Here is a 15,904-nt window from a genome sequence, read left to right as displayed (position 1 = left end):
TCTACAAGGTGCTAGAAACATCCTTTAGAGCTGCAGATTGGTCGGCTGCATATCCATTATGCCAATCTCGCCCTATGGGATTGAGATCTGGTGAGGCCATTGGAATACAGCAAACGCATTATGTCGTTTTCAAGAAACCAGTTTGAGATGATGAGACATTGTGCATTATCCTGCTGGAAGTAGCCATCATAAGATGGGTACACTTTAGGCATAAAAGAGTGGACATGGTCAGCAACAATACTGAGGTCGGTTGTCGTGTTTAAACAATGCTCAATTGATACTAAAGGGCCAAAAAGGGTGTCACGATAATGTCCACTACACCGTTACACCTCGAGTCTGTCCACTCTCCTCTGTCCTTGGACATAAACAAGGCATTTTGGTCCACACAACTGCTGTTCACTGGATACTCCCTCTTTTTCTTTGGACCTCTCTCTGTAAACCAGTGATTCCCAACTGGGGTTCCCCAGCAGGTATTTATTTTTATTTAAATCTCCTGCCCGGCCTGCGAATCACTGCGCACCCATCGATCCCCTCCCCCTGTGGCACCGTGAGAATCACAGGCACGCAGGCCAGGAAGGGGAGAAATACAGGGGATGGTGCGTCGGTCCCCTGATTATCTTACCGACCCCCCCCCCCCCCCCCCGGATTATCTTCCCGGCCCTCCTGATTCTACCCGGCCCCCCTGCAGAAGGATGGCTCAGCTTGGCTTAATTAAGGTTATGCACCCTCTCCCCTCTGTCACCCCCTTTTCCTGTCATCCATGTCCACCTTGTCCGCCCCTGTCACCCACGTTCACCACCCCTCTGACCACCCCCCTTTCACCAATGTCCAACCTCCACTATTTACCCGTCACCACCTTGTCACTCCTGCCCACCCCTTTTACCCTCTACACACCCTGTCACCCATGTACACTCTTCTACAACCATCTGTCACCCATGTATACTCCTCTAGACCCCCAACACCATTCTGTTACCCATGTACACTCCTCTACACACCTGTCACCCATGTACACCTTTCTGCACCCCACTGTTACCCCTTTACACCTATACACACCTTTATTCCTCCTCACTTGTAAAAGGGGAATCTGGAGCTGATGCTTGAAAAATGCGGAGCCTAATAGGTTCGTTTTGCAAGTTTAAAGGGGTTATCCACCATAAGGTGATTTTGGTACGTACCTGGCAGACAGTAATGGACATGCTTAGGAAGAATCTGCGCTTGTCTTGGGGCTAAATGGCTATGTCATGAGATTACTATAACACTGTGGCTAGCTTTTTGTGAACTTGTATTTACTGTTTGACTTATGTTTTTTTTACTACAAATTCCACAATGCCATTTTCCTCCCTCTCACACATCAGCCACCCCACCAATTGAAACAAAAGACCTGTGGTTTTCAATGAGGGTGCCTACAGCTGTAGCATTCGTTGCAGATTGATCGCTCCACACATTGAAGCAGACAGGCTCCCTCTCATCAGCTGACTAGTGAGTCAGGTCTCATCCGCATTGCAAGCTGGGAAAAATCTGAGACAGCAGTCATCTTGTATGCTGGTAAAATTAAATATTGGGGTGAAAATCACAAAATTGTGAGAAAACTGTCACACACGGGTACAGACACTATATTATGAACTACACTAAATTTACAGCCCCTGTAGGATAGTCAAATAAAATTCCTGGAATACCCCTTTAACGGTGAAGAATTGTGGCTGGAAGAAATAGTCACGATGGCGTGGACCAGATGTAGAAGAGAAGGGAACGCCATGGTCACCACCCATCTTGAAAAGTTTCCCCCCTCACATATACTAATGTGCCCCAAACAGGAAGTTAATATCACCAACCATTCCCATTTTATTAATGTGTATCCATATAAATGTATATTGTCAGTGACGCATCACACTATGGACATCAGATGTAGGGGCTAGACAATGGTACATTTGCATGTTTATGTGCAAAAATTATTTTGGTATATGTCATCATTGTAAAATACAGGTTGGTTAGAAAGAGTGGGATTTGATGCAATGTTTCTACACAGAAGATATTTTTAGACAGGACTTTTTCACCATTTATTCCTAATTATTCAGGTGGCAGGGCCCCTCTACAGATACATAGAAGATCTCTTCAACCATGCTGTAGTAAATTGATAATTTGCAGTATGGTTTTTTCTTTATATTCTTAAACCTATGAGAATACTATAAAAAATTAGTGACTATGGACAACAGGTTTTCAGTACTTTGGGACTGGTTCTCATTAAAATATCTAGGAACAGTAAGAAATCAGTATTGGAGAGTGTTACATGTACAAAGGCTATATTGTGTGTGCTTACATTAGTAGCTGATCATGAGGCCCCCACAACAGCACATGATGTAAAATGAATTGAAGACAGATCACTAAGTGGTTTCATTGTCAGAAGTTTCCATGAGGAGAAAAATCTGATCCGATTTTTTGGCCCCAGGCCAGATTTCAATACAGTCATGGCCGTAAATGTAGGCACCCGTGAAATCTTTCAAAAAAATGAAGTATTTCTCACAAAAAAGGATTGCAGTAACACATGTTTTGCTATATACATATTTATTCCCTTTGTGTGTATCTGAACTAAACAAAAAAAGGAGGAAAAAAGCAAATTGGACATAATGTCACACGAAACTCCAAAAATGGGCTGGACAAAATTATTGGCACCTCAACTTAATATTTGGTTGCACACCCTTTGGAAAAAATTACTGAAATCAGTTGCTTCCTATAACCATCAATAAGCTTCTTACACCTCTCAGCCGGTATGTTGGACCACTCTTCCTTTGCAAACTGCTCTTTTTCCCAACAGCAATTTTAAGATTTCTCCACAGGTGTTCAATGGGATTTAGATTGGACTCATTGCTGGCCACTTCAGAACTCTCCAGCGCTTTGTTGCCATCCCTTTCTAGGTGCTTTTTGACGTATGTTTGGGGTCATTGTCCTGCTGAAAGACCCAAGATCTCGGACGCAAACCCAGCTTTCTGACACTGGGCTGTACTGTGTGACCCAAAATCTGTTGGCAATCCTCAGATTTCATGATGCCTTGCACACATTCAAGGTACCCAGTGCCAGAGGCAGCAAAGCAACCCCAAAACATCATTGAACCTCCACCATATTTCACTGTAGGTATTGTGTTCTTTTCTTTGTAGGCCTCATCCATTTTTGGTAAATAATAGAATAAGGTGCTTTACCAAAAAGCTCTCATCTGGCCACAAGATATTCTGTTTTCACGCTGTACACTTTATGGTGGGTCGAGATTAAAATGATACCCATGATAAATGCTTATTTTTTTTTTTCTATAATTGTACCGCTTTAAAAAAATCTCAAACTATTTTATAAAATTTAGTATGTTTGAAATTGCCCCTTTTGACCACCTATAACTTTCTAATTTTTCCATATACGAGCTAATTTTTAGCGCCGTGATCTGTAGTTTCTATTGGTATTTTTTATTTTTTTTTTACGTTTATGACGTTCAGCGTGCAGGTTAATTAACATTATATTTTGATAGTTTGGTAGAAAAACAAACACTCCACCTCTCCAAGGGATTCGGCGCCGGCACAGATGGACATCAATACACGTAGGTATTCCAAAGTTGATACTGTCTGGCCGAAGCCCCTCAAATCACACACCTCCCTGGGTTGTGATTTGAGGCGGGACGGGGACCTCCGGCCGCCAATCTGGAAGATCAAATCCCTGCGGTCGATCCATTTTAAGTAGGGATCGACCGATATCGGTTTTTAGGGCCGATACCGATAATTGGTGGAGGTTAGGGCCGATAGCCGATAACTTATACTGATATTCCGGTATAAGTTATCGGCTATTTATCCCCCTGCGACACCACTGCAGATCACTGATTTAAAGCGGGCGCTTTAAATCAATGCACTGCAGTGGCTTTTGCGGTGCCATAGGCCGCCGCCGCCACCCGCTTTTCTCCCAATGCCTGTCCGGGGGTCCTGAGACCTATCACCGCCACCGCTCCGGGACCACCCCCCCGACCGACCCCCTGCACCGCACCGGCCCCATTGCCTCCCTCATCCCCGGTTTTATAATTACCTGTTCCCGGGGTCCACTCCACATCTGGCTCCAGTGGCGTCCTCCTGAGCTGTGACTGTGCGCACTGACGGTGACGTCACGTCGCGCACGTCACTCATCATTGCGCACAGCGTAACGCAGGACGCAGCAGGAGCAAGAAGTAGCGTGAGCCCCGGGAACAGGTAATTATAAAACCGGGGATGGGGGAGGCAATGGGGCCGGGGCGGTGCGACACGTTGCAGCGGGGGGCGGTCGCGGTAGGTCCGGGGGCATAATCGGCAAGGTAATTGCCGATACCGATAATGCCCAAAATCGTTATTATCGGCCGATAATATCGGCCATACCGATAATCGGTCGATCCCTAATTTTAAGTGCAGCTCTGTCGCAGATGCCGTGATCTGTATTGATCATGACATCTGAGAGACGGTATCTAAGAGGTTAAAGTGGTACTACCCTGCTCTTATAATTTTTCTTTAATGGTTGTGTGTATTGTAGTTGTCTTAACTTTCCTTTTGTCCCCTTTTTTTTCCCCCTCAGTTGACTCCGCGTTTGTCTTTTGGTTTCCTTTCCCTTCCTTCCTGTTTATGGGCAAGGTGAAACTACATTTCCCATCCTTCCCGTGCATGTTTTTTTTCTTCTTTTGTGTCCTCCCTTCCATGGACACAAATTCCAATTCCTTTCAGGGTCAGAGACCTATCCAGGACAAAGACCCCCAACTAGGGTCACCCTTATAAAACTTCACTTTTATTTATTATATTAATATTTAAGTCAAATTATAGTGCAAAAATAATACAAAAAGAGGTGTGTTTTAAAAGCACAATATATGGGATTGAATTGGTCCAATAATGGTTCCACCAATTTAATTTTCACTCAAGCTCTATGTTAGGGACTCTTTATCCCATTTATCTGGGTCCTAAGACTCCAATTTTTAGCGGTCCACACCACATAGAGCTTCCTATATTTTATAATGTCTATCAATTCCCAATATTGCTAGTTAAAATTAATTACTCCCTAGCATCCCCCTAGCAGGGGGGATGCTAGGGAGTAATTAATTTTAACTAGCAATATTGGGAATTGATAGACATTATAAAATATAGGAAGCTCTATGTGGTGTGGACCGCTAAAAATTGGAGTCTTAGGACCCAGATAAATGGGATAAAGAGTCCCTAACATAGAGCTTGAGTGAAAATTAAATTGGTGGAACCATTATTGGACCAATTCAATCCCATATATTGTGCTTTTAAAACACACCTCTTTTTGTATTATTTTTGCACTATAATTTGACTTAAATATTAATATAATAAATAAAAGTGAAGTTTTATAAGGGTGACCCTAGTTGGGGGTCTTTGTCCCGGATGGGTCTCTGACCCTGAAAGGAATTGGAATTTGTGAATTAAATACCCTGGGTACCCTATGGGGGACTTTTGTGTATATGAGATCTCCCTTCCATGGAACAGCTTCATGCGGAATTGGTGCAGCACAAAATTCCCACCACAGCCTCGTAGCATCATTTGATTGTGGAAAGGAGGCTGAAAAGTCACATGACTTTAGCAAAACCTCGCAGAGTTTTCCAAAACGGGTCTGGCTAAAGTCACAAGACTTTACGGAATGTTCACTGGTTCAGTGAAAACGAGGCTGTAAAAAGTAATGTGATTATGTCCGCGGACAGAGAAGGTGTCAACATGAGCAGGAAATAGCTGAAACTACCAGACTCCCTCCAAACAAAGGACAGACAAATCAAACTACACACACACATTTATAAAATAAATAAATATATATAATATAGCTCAATAGGAGATAAAGCACGGAACACAATCTGTCTCGCCATAGTAGTACCCCTTTAATGGCAGACATCAGTGTGAGTGCCGATGTCTGTCATTTCCGGCGGGTCCCTGGCCGCTGACAGCAGCCGGGACCTGCCGTGCATGATGCGAGCACCGGTCCAGTGCGAAGATTCCCCGAAACGATCGTAGGGGTGGCGTCGCTCCTGCTCTGCTGCTGATATTTTTCATCTTGCTCCTTGTGAGTGGTATGCATGTCTGCACTTTTAAGCATATGTACACTTTATAGAGGTCTCTCTTTGACCCGTAGATGTATGCACTTTAATGAATGAACCAATCCCTTTTATTGATTTGTATCTTCTATGCACATGAGCAGGTAGTGTCGCCCCTTTTTTGTCTAGTCTCCCCCAGTTGGTTTGCCTTTCCTCATCTCCTATGTTTTTAATGTAACTAATAAAAGTGACCATGTTTTAACCTTATTTAAATGACTCCGTTCTCTTTGGTTTTTGCCCACTGGCATTTGACAGATCTTTGGAACAGTGGGCTATGCAAATGAAAATTTTTCATTTCCCCCGACCACTGTTCCGTGATGGGTGTAGTTTACAAAATGGGGTCACATGTGGGGGGGTTCCACTGTTCTGGCAGAATGTGGGCTTTGTAAACGCACATAGCCTTCAATTCCAGCCAAATTCTCTCTCCAAAAGCCCAATGGCGCTCCTTCTCTGTAGTGCGCCCGCAGAGCACTTTACGTCCACAAATGGGGTATTTCTATACTCCGGTCCGGGGAATGGGACACAGACATCGGAACAACAGGGGAACGTAGGCAGGTGAGTTAAAGTTTGGTTTCATTTTGCAGCCCGGGCACGGAGGGGGAATAAAAAAAAAAGTGCCATAGTTCTCCTTTAACCCCTTAAGGACGCAGCCCATTTGGGCCTTAAGAACGCAGACAATTTTATTTTTACGTTTTAGTTTTTTCCTCATCACCTTCAAAAAATCAAAACTCTTATATTTTCATCCACAAATTAGTATGAGGGCTTGTTTTTTGCGCGACCAGTTGTCCATTGTAATGCCATCACTCACGCCATTATGGGCGGGTCCCTGGCTGCGATCAGCAGCCGGGACTTGCAGCGCATGATCCAGGCATCGCTCCGATGCGCACGGTTATGCTTAGGACGTAAATGTACGTCCTGGTGAGTTAAGTACCACCTCACCAGGACGTACATTTACGTCTTGCGTCGTTAAGGCTCACTATACCCTTTGTTATGTTTAGTGAGTGATTTTTTTTCCCCCCGTTTATTTCAGAACCGCTGTAACCATCAGCCACCCCTGTGCAAATCCCTAATTTAGGCACTCTCACTCCTGAGCCCTGTTGTGCGCCCACAGAGCACTTTAAGTCTACATATTCATTTTGGGGGCCTTTTTTCCCCCCTTTTTAAATCTTGTACAGATGAAAAGTATAACACCAGCAAGTTAGTGTAAAATATTTTTTTTTTTTTACACTAACATGCTGGTGTAGACCCCAACTTTACCTTTTCCTAAAGGGTAAAAGAAGAAAAAGCCCCCCAAAATTTGTAACGCAATTTCTCTTGAGTACGGAAATACCCCATACGTGGCCCTAAACTGTTGCCTTGAAGTACGACAGGGCTCCGAAGTGAGAGAGTGCCATGTTCATTTGAGGGCTAAATTAGGGATTTGCATAGGGGTGGACACGGATGCAAGCATAGCGCTTGCTTCCGCCGCCAAAATTCCCCCAAACAGGGTGCCTCCAGCTGTTGCAAAACTCCCAGCATGCCTGGACAGTCAATGGCTTTCCGGCAATACTGGGAGTTATTTTGCAACAACTGGAGGCTCCGTTTTGGAAACACTGCCGTATGAGATTTTGAGCTGCATCAGAAAATTTGCTGCAGCTGAAACTTAAAGCGGGAAACTCGCTGTAAACCCCTGCATGTGCGAATGTATCCTGTGCATTCACATGGGGTGGGGGGGGGGGGGGGTGTCTAACCTTCAACTGTTGCAAAACTACAACTCCCAGCATGCATTGACAGACCGTGCATGCTGTGAGATGTAGTTATGCAGCAGTTGGAGGCACACTGGTTGGGAAACACTAAGTTAGGTAACAAAGTACCGCAGTGTTTCCGCACCAGTGTACCTCCAGCTGTTGCAAAACTACAACTTCTAGCATGCATGTCAGTGTATTCTGGGAGTTGTAGTTTTGCAACAACTTGAGGCACACAGGTTAGGAAACAATGAGTTAGGAAACAGACAACCAGTGTGCCTCCAGTTGTTGCAAAACTTCAACTCCCAGCATGCCCGGACAGCCAAAGAGCATGCTGGGAGTTGTAGCTTTGCAACATCTGGAAGTGCACAGTGGTCTCCAAACTGTAGTCCTCCAGATGTTGCAAAACTACATCAAGTTGTAGTTGTTAAACTACAAGGCAGTAGTGAATATCACTTACCAGATCTGCACTGCTGCCTCTCTCTCCACTGCCGGTCCTAACTGCCGCCTGTACTCCTTCAACGGCCCGCAGCAGTCACCACCATCTTCCCCCGCTCTGCCCAGACTTCCAGGGGTAGGCAGAGTGGGGGGGGGGATCTCACCTGACCGGCAACTCGCAGGGGATAGGAGGAGGTGGCCACCTCACTCCTATCCTTTAAGATGATCGGGGCTGCCTCTGACAGCTCCGATCATCCCTATTTTCCGGGCGATCGGGTCACCAAGACCCGATCAGCCCGGAAAAGCAGTGATTCGCGGTGATCGCTGACAAGGGTAGGGGGTTCTCAGGACCCCACTGGGCGATATGCCGGGATGGCTGCTGATAGATATCAGCAGTCATCCCGTTCCGATCACCGCGTCTGGAGATGGGGTGAACGAGGAACGCAGCGCCGTAAATATATGGCGCTGTGCGTTAAGTTGCACCGTACATTTACGGCGCTCATCTTTAAAGTGGTTAATAGTTCAGACATTTACCCATGCAGTGAAATAACATATGTTTTTGTTTACATACTTGTATTTAAAAAAAATTGGGCGATTTAAACTTTTATTATGAAACACTTTTTTGTAACTTTTTTTTTTTTTTTTTTTTTAACACAATTTTTCAGATCCCATAGGGGACTATTACATGCAATCCTTAGATTGCATACACTGTTCAATGCTGTGCCATAGCAGAGCATTGAATAATTGTTACCAGCACTTCATTGCTCCAGCCTGCCATGGCAGAATGGAGCTTTGGAGTGCTGATTAGACGTCAAGGAGGCTAATAAAGGGGTACTCCACTGGAAAACATTTTTTTTCTTTTAAATCAACTGGTGCCAGAAAATTAAACAGATTTGTAAATTACTTCTACTAAAGTGCTCCACAAGTGCTCTCTGCTGACACCTCTGTCCTTTTTAGGAACTGTCTAGAGCAGGACATGTTTTCTATGGGGATTTGCTCCTACTCTGGACAGTTCCTGACATGGACAGAGGTGTCAGCAGAGAGCACTGTGGTCAGGCAGAAAGGAAATTCAAAAAGAAAAGAACTTCCTGCGGATCAGAACAGCAACTGATAAGTACTGGAAGGATTAAGATTTTTTAATAAAATTTACTAATCTATTTAATCTTTCTGGCACCAGTTGATTTAAAAAAAAAAATAATAATAATGTTTTCCAGTGGATTACCCCTTTAAGAAATAACAAACAGTCAGGACAGTACTGCCTTCTGCATTATAAAATAGTTATCTGGAGGTTTCTGCCTGCCCTACTTCCTCCTTCTGCACAGCTCTAGTAGTTTGCAGGGTCTGGAAAAAAAGTTCCCGGGATGTTCAGCGCTGACCGTGGATGGAATAAGGATTCGGCGAGTCTTAATAGGTTCAAAATGTTCTTTACTGCCGTATCAGATGTGTTTCGAGGTCTTGCACCTCTTTCTCAATGATCATGGCATACATACATAAAAGCATTATCACTGACTTTATATGGTTTCTAAAAAGGGCCCCAGAGAATACAATTGGATTGATTAAAAAGATGTCATAGGGCTGCGCTCTGGTGTGTTGTAGTAGCGCTGTCCGATGACGTAGGGGTGTTCCATTCATGAAATTGAAGGTGAGTATTTTTGTTATACAATAAAATGTGACCATAGATTAAAAACAAAAAAGTTTGTGAAATGGTTCCATGCTATCTGTTTATCTAAAAGGATTTAGTGTTATGCGAGGTTGTGAGAATATTCACATTAGGTGCAGAGATACTGTTTTTCTGTTAGGCGCATGCGTGAGTTGTATTAAAGGTGTTTTTTTTAAATTCGTGTTAGACTTGATGGAGTCGATCTACTGTGCTATCGATTGCCGGATGATGCGTATCAATTGCCGGGTAGTGGAGCTGTCTCACTGATTTAGCTGATGCGCTAGGTGTCATATGCCGGGTTGCTGTGCTATCACTTGCCAGGTGGTGGGTATCGTAACTGGGTTGATTTTTTAAAATTGGTGTTTTGTCCACAGTATTGTAGATAGTTATTTTGTTCACAGATTTCATTAGCAGTGGCCGGATTATGGGTATCGTGATTATTTCTATTAAAAAAGGTTTTGGTCCTCGGCGCAGTGCGTCTCCTTTTGCCGGATAATAGGACGGGAACTGCTGTACTCGTAGGTGGTATAATTGTATTGCTGTGGCATGAATATATATATATATGTGTGGGTGGCAGGGGAGGCTGCAACAGTATTGCAGCATCCCCTGCCACACACACACATTATATATATATATATATATATATATATATATTCATGCCAGCAATACAAATATACCACCTACGAGTACAGCAGTTCCCGTCCTATTATCCGGCAAAAGGAGACGCACTGCGCCGAGGACCAAAACCTTTTTTTAAATAGAAATAGTCATGATACCCATAATCCGGCCACTGCCTACGAAATCTGAACAAAATAACTATCTACAATACTGTGGACAAAACACCAATTTTAAAAAATCAAACCAGTTACGATACCCACCACCTGGCAAGTGATAGCACAGCAACCCGGCATATGACACCTAGCGCGTCGGCTCCATCAGTGAGACAGCTCCACTACCCGGCAATTGATACGCATCATCCGGCAATCGATAGCACAGTAGATCCACTCCATCAAGTCTAACACAAATTTAAAAAAAAAACACCTTTAATACAACTCACGCATGCGCCTAACAGAAAAACAGTATCTCTGCACCTAATGTGAATATTCTCACAACCTCGCATAACACTAAATCCTTTTAGATAAACAGATAGCATGGAACCATTTCACAAACTTTTTTGTTTTTAATCTATGGTCACATTTTATTGTATAACAAAAATACTCACCTTCAATTTCATGAATGGAACACCCCTACGTCATCGGACAGCGCTACTACAACACACCAGAGCGCAGCCCTATGACATCTTTTTAATCAATCCAATTGTATTCTCTGGGGCCCTTTTTAGAAACCATACAAAGTCAGTGATAATGCTTTTATGTATGTCTGCCATGATCATTGAGAATGAGGTGCAAGACCTCAAAACGCGTCTGATACGGCAATAAAGAACATTTTGAACCTATGAAAAGTCACCGAATCCTTATTCCATCCACGGTCAGCGCCGAACATCCCGGAAACTTTTTTTTCCAGACCCTGCAAACTTGCTTCGAGTGTGCTGCGACACATCTCGAGCAACCCGGACGGCTGCACCGCAAACAGGATCCGAAGGGATCATATATATCTGATGTTCACAAGGTTGTTGTGTGCCAACACAACCTTGCAAGGTGAGATCACAACCTATATCCAACTTATTGCTTTTACCAAGTTAAAACATACTGCCCAATAGGAAGCTCTGTTTTAGTATTTTTTAATACAGCCCCACTACAGCTCTAGTAGTGGTATCTTTTGGATATTAGAGACATTTTGTAACTGAACTCCTATAACTACTGATAAAATTGTCCTTTTAAGTTCAGACAAACTAAAAAAAAAAAAAGAGTTATACTGTGGGACACTGCATTTATATAAAATAATAATAAATAATAATAATAATTATTATTATTATTAGAATATAGTGGCAACAGATTCCGCAGCACTCTACAATATTGGGGTACAAATAAAGACAAGTATCAGACATAACAATATTACCCACTATTCAAACAGGAGGAGTGAGGACCCTGCTCGCGAGAGTTTACAGACTCCGAGGAATGGGGTTGAGACAGAAGGCATAAAGGGCTTTTATTCATACAATGGTCTAGCCATATTTCATACATAGGAAAGGTTACATACAGGAGAGTGAGCCAGTCACTAGCTAATCTCCGAATGTCTAAAGTGCATAGAGAGTAGGGGGGAGACTGTCAAATATGAAGCTTCTGATATCCCAAAGACCCAGAGGTTTCAAAAGGGGCAACATGGTAGAAGTGGAAGCCAACAAGGGAATGTTATAGGCCTGCTTGAAGAGGCTTTTATATAGGCTTCGATATGGGAGCAAGAATATATAAAGGGAGCAATACAGAAACCTATAACAAGCATTCTCAACCGGTGGTAAGCATACCCCTAGGGTTACGCCACTGGTTGTGCGGGGGTGCGCATTACGCTGACAAATACCGGCCATGCATTGGCAGCTCTCAGTCAAGTATTGCGGCTACAGTTCCGGCCGCGGCTACTTTAGGGGAGCTGTGTGGTTGCTGGGGAGACATGTGACGTCCCCTGACATCGTGCGGAGGTGCCGCACAGCGCAGGAGGATGTCACCCTTCTGTGCGTTGCCGAATGGGACCCGAACAAGCCTGCTAATGTAACAAAATAAATAAACAAAAAGGAAAAACTAAGTGTATGGGAGGGATGTTATATATATATATATATATATATATATATATATATATATATATATATATATATATATATATATGTTAGCCTGGGAGATGGGGGGGGGGGGGAGAGAAATAATGGCAAAAGGGCATGAAGATGGAGGGGGAGAGAGGGATAATGGCAAAAGGGGATCAGAGGGAGGGGGGGAATTATGGCACAGGGGGGATTAAAATGGAGGGGGGGGGAATAATGATTGTCTCCCTCACCCCCTATCTTAATCCCTTTTGCCATTATTCCCCCCTCCCTCTGATCCCCTTTTGCCATATCGGATAATATTGGCACAAGGGATTAAGATGGAGGGGGGAATAATGGCAAAAGGGGATCAGAGGGAAGGGGGAATATTGGCACAAGGGGATAAAGAAGGAAGGGGGGGGGAATACTGGCACAAGGGGATTAATATGGAGGGAAGAAAAATGGCACAAGGGGATTAAGTATCACATTAGTATAAAGGTAAGCACACACCTTTTGTCCATGGGTACCCTTTGCACGTAAGTTCCGCACAAATTTATGCGCAAGAGGTACCCACGCACATACTTTCAGCCTTTGGGGGTACAGTCGCCAAAAAGGTTGAGAAACAATGACCTAAAGCCATCCAGCACTTCAGCATTTGGTTGTGCTAACATGTGAAGATGTAGCAACAAAAATGAAAATAAATACAATGATCCTTAACATAAACCTGAAACGTAGCCCTGTGTGGATATAGAATGGTGGTGACCAGTTGGCCCGAAGTAAATAGTGCTTTGAAAACAGTGCAGGGACTAGGGTACCTTCTGCAGAAGATAGGAGGACATAGCGAATCTGAATATGCACATATTTATCAGAGTAAGAATAAGTGTGTAAGCCTATTGCCAAAAAGGAAATATGCAACGATGCAGTACAAGTATTCCACACAAACAGCCATGACAGATGCGCTTTGATACAGAGCCATTTCATTCTATGGGAGGTAACATCCAGATGGTAAATGTGAGTGAGGACTATTGCAGAAAGCAACAGCATGGTGTGTATAGTGGGGAGTATCAGCCGGACGGTTTTTAAAAGAAGTATGCAATAATGTGGTTGAGAGTGAGAGCGGTTGAGTTGGATGACTAGTCATCAGTACAGTGATCCCTCAACTTACAATGGCCTCAACATATAATGTTTTCTTCTGGACCATTGTAACTTGAAACCAGACTCAACATACAATGTACAGCCAGTCCAGATCTGTGAGACGTGTCACAAGTGGAGGAACTGACCAATCAGAATGGGCATTTTACTGGTAAATCACCTGTATTACTGAAGTGTAAGCACTGACTGATGTCTGGTAGCGCCCCTACAGTAAAGGGAGGTACTACATCTGTCCTCTACTTAAACCTTTGTTTCCCAACCAGGATGCCTCCAGCTGTTGCAAAACTACAACTCCCAGCATGCCCGGACAGCCAACGGCTGTTCGGGCATGCTGGGAGTTGTAGTTTTGCAACATCTGGAGGCACCCTGGTTGGGAAACACCGACAGTGATTTACAGCTCCCAGCAGATCTTTCTTACTTTTATATGTAAGGATTTCTTTTATCTATATTTGTTATCTACTTATTTTTCTTTATTTCTATCTTTTTCCTATTTTTTTGGGTGACATTTTGGGGGCTTCAGAACCAATTACCAGGTTTCCATAGAGTTCTGGTCTCAACATACAATAGTTTCAACATACAATGGTCGTCCTTGAACCAACTAATATTGCAACTTATTGCACTGTATATGAGAGAGGTTTTAGACCCTTTATAGATTTTTTTTTTTTTTTATAATATATATTGTTATGTATAAGCCTGCTTGTGTAAACGGACCTTGTTTGGACTACGTATGTTGCTATGTGGCCTAGGGATTGAGGAACAACACGATTATTCCGGTAAGGATAAAAGATATGGACACTCCGGACGGGGCCCAAAACTTGGCAGATTCAGTCCCAAAAGTAAGTCCAATATTCCACAGACCCACTGGTTTTGCTCCAGAGCATTTCCTTCTCCTGTTTCGTCTGGTTGTGCGCACATGATACAGGCTATCTAGCACTACTAGGTGAATGATAAATCCATGTACCATTATTGCTCCTGTTAGTTTGCTGTGTATAGGTGAAGGGTGCCCATGATACAGGCTATCTAGCACTACTAGGTGAATGATAAATCCATGTACCATTATTGCTCCTGTTAGTTTGCTGTGTATAGGTGAAGGGTGCCCATGATACAGGCTATCTAGCACTACTTGGTGAATGATAAATCCATGTACCATTATTGCTCCTGTTAGTTTGCTGTGTATAGGTGTAGGGTGCCCATGATACAGGCTATCTAGCACTACTAGGTGAATGATAAATCCATGTACCATTATTGCTCCTGTTAGTTTGCTGTGTATAGGTGTAGGGTGCCCATGATACAGGCTATCTAGCACTACTAGGTGAATGATAACGCCATGTAGCATTATTGCTCCTGTTAGTTTGCTGTGTTTAGGTGTAGGGTGCCCATGATACAGGCTATCTAGCACTACTAGGTGAATGATAAAGCCATGTAGCATTATTGCTCCTGTTAGTTTGCTGTGTATAGGTGTAGGGTGCCCATGATACAGGCTATCTAGCACTACTAGGTGAATGATAACGCCATGTAGCATTATTGCTCCTGTTAGTTTGCTGTGTTTAGGTGTAGGGTGCCCATGATACAGGCTATCTAGCACTACTAGGTGAATGATAAAGCCATGTAGCATTATTGCTCCTGTTAGTTTGCTGTGTATAGGTGAAGGGTGCCCATGATACAGGCTATCTAGCACTACTAGGTGAATGATAAAGCCATGTACCATTATTGCCCCTGTTAGTTTGCTGTGTATAGGTGAAGGGTGCCCATGATACAGGCTATCTAGCACTACTAGGTGAATGATAAATCCATGTACCATTATTGCTCCTGTTAGTTTGCTGTGTATAGGTGAAGGGTGCCCATGATACAGGCTATCTAGCACTACTAGGTGAATGATAAAAGCCATGTAGCATTATTGTTCCTGTTAGTTTGCTGTGTATAGGTGAAGGGTGCCCATGATACAGGCTATCTAGCACTACTAGGTGAATGATAAAGCCATGTACCATTATTGCTCCTGTTAGTTTGCTGTGTATAGGTGAAGGGTGCCCATGATACAGGCTATCTAGCACTACTAGGTGAATGATAAAGCCATGTACCATTATTGCTCCTGTTAGTTTGCTGTGTATAGGTGAAGGGTGCCCATGATACAGGCTATCTAGCACTACTAG

The 15,904-nt window shown here is 43.5% G+C and overlaps 1 protein-coding gene across 5 annotated transcripts in view; it reads right to left on the bottom strand.

The window, feature by feature from the left end:
* The window catches only part of ZC3H12B (zinc finger CCCH-type containing 12B), a 116,931-nt gene that overhangs the window by 52,094 nt on the left and 48,933 nt on the right, over positions 1-15,904 (bottom strand). The gene's annotated exons all lie outside the window — the stretch shown is intronic.

This window comes from Hyla sarda, chromosome 9, assembly GCF_029499605.1.
Source record: "Hyla sarda isolate aHylSar1 chromosome 9, aHylSar1.hap1, whole genome shotgun sequence".
NCBI classification, from domain to species: domain Eukaryota; kingdom Metazoa; phylum Chordata; class Amphibia; order Anura; family Hylidae; genus Hyla; species Hyla sarda.
The sequence above is the reverse complement of the archived record's forward strand: the minus strand, read 5'-3'. Positions and strand labels throughout refer to the sequence as shown.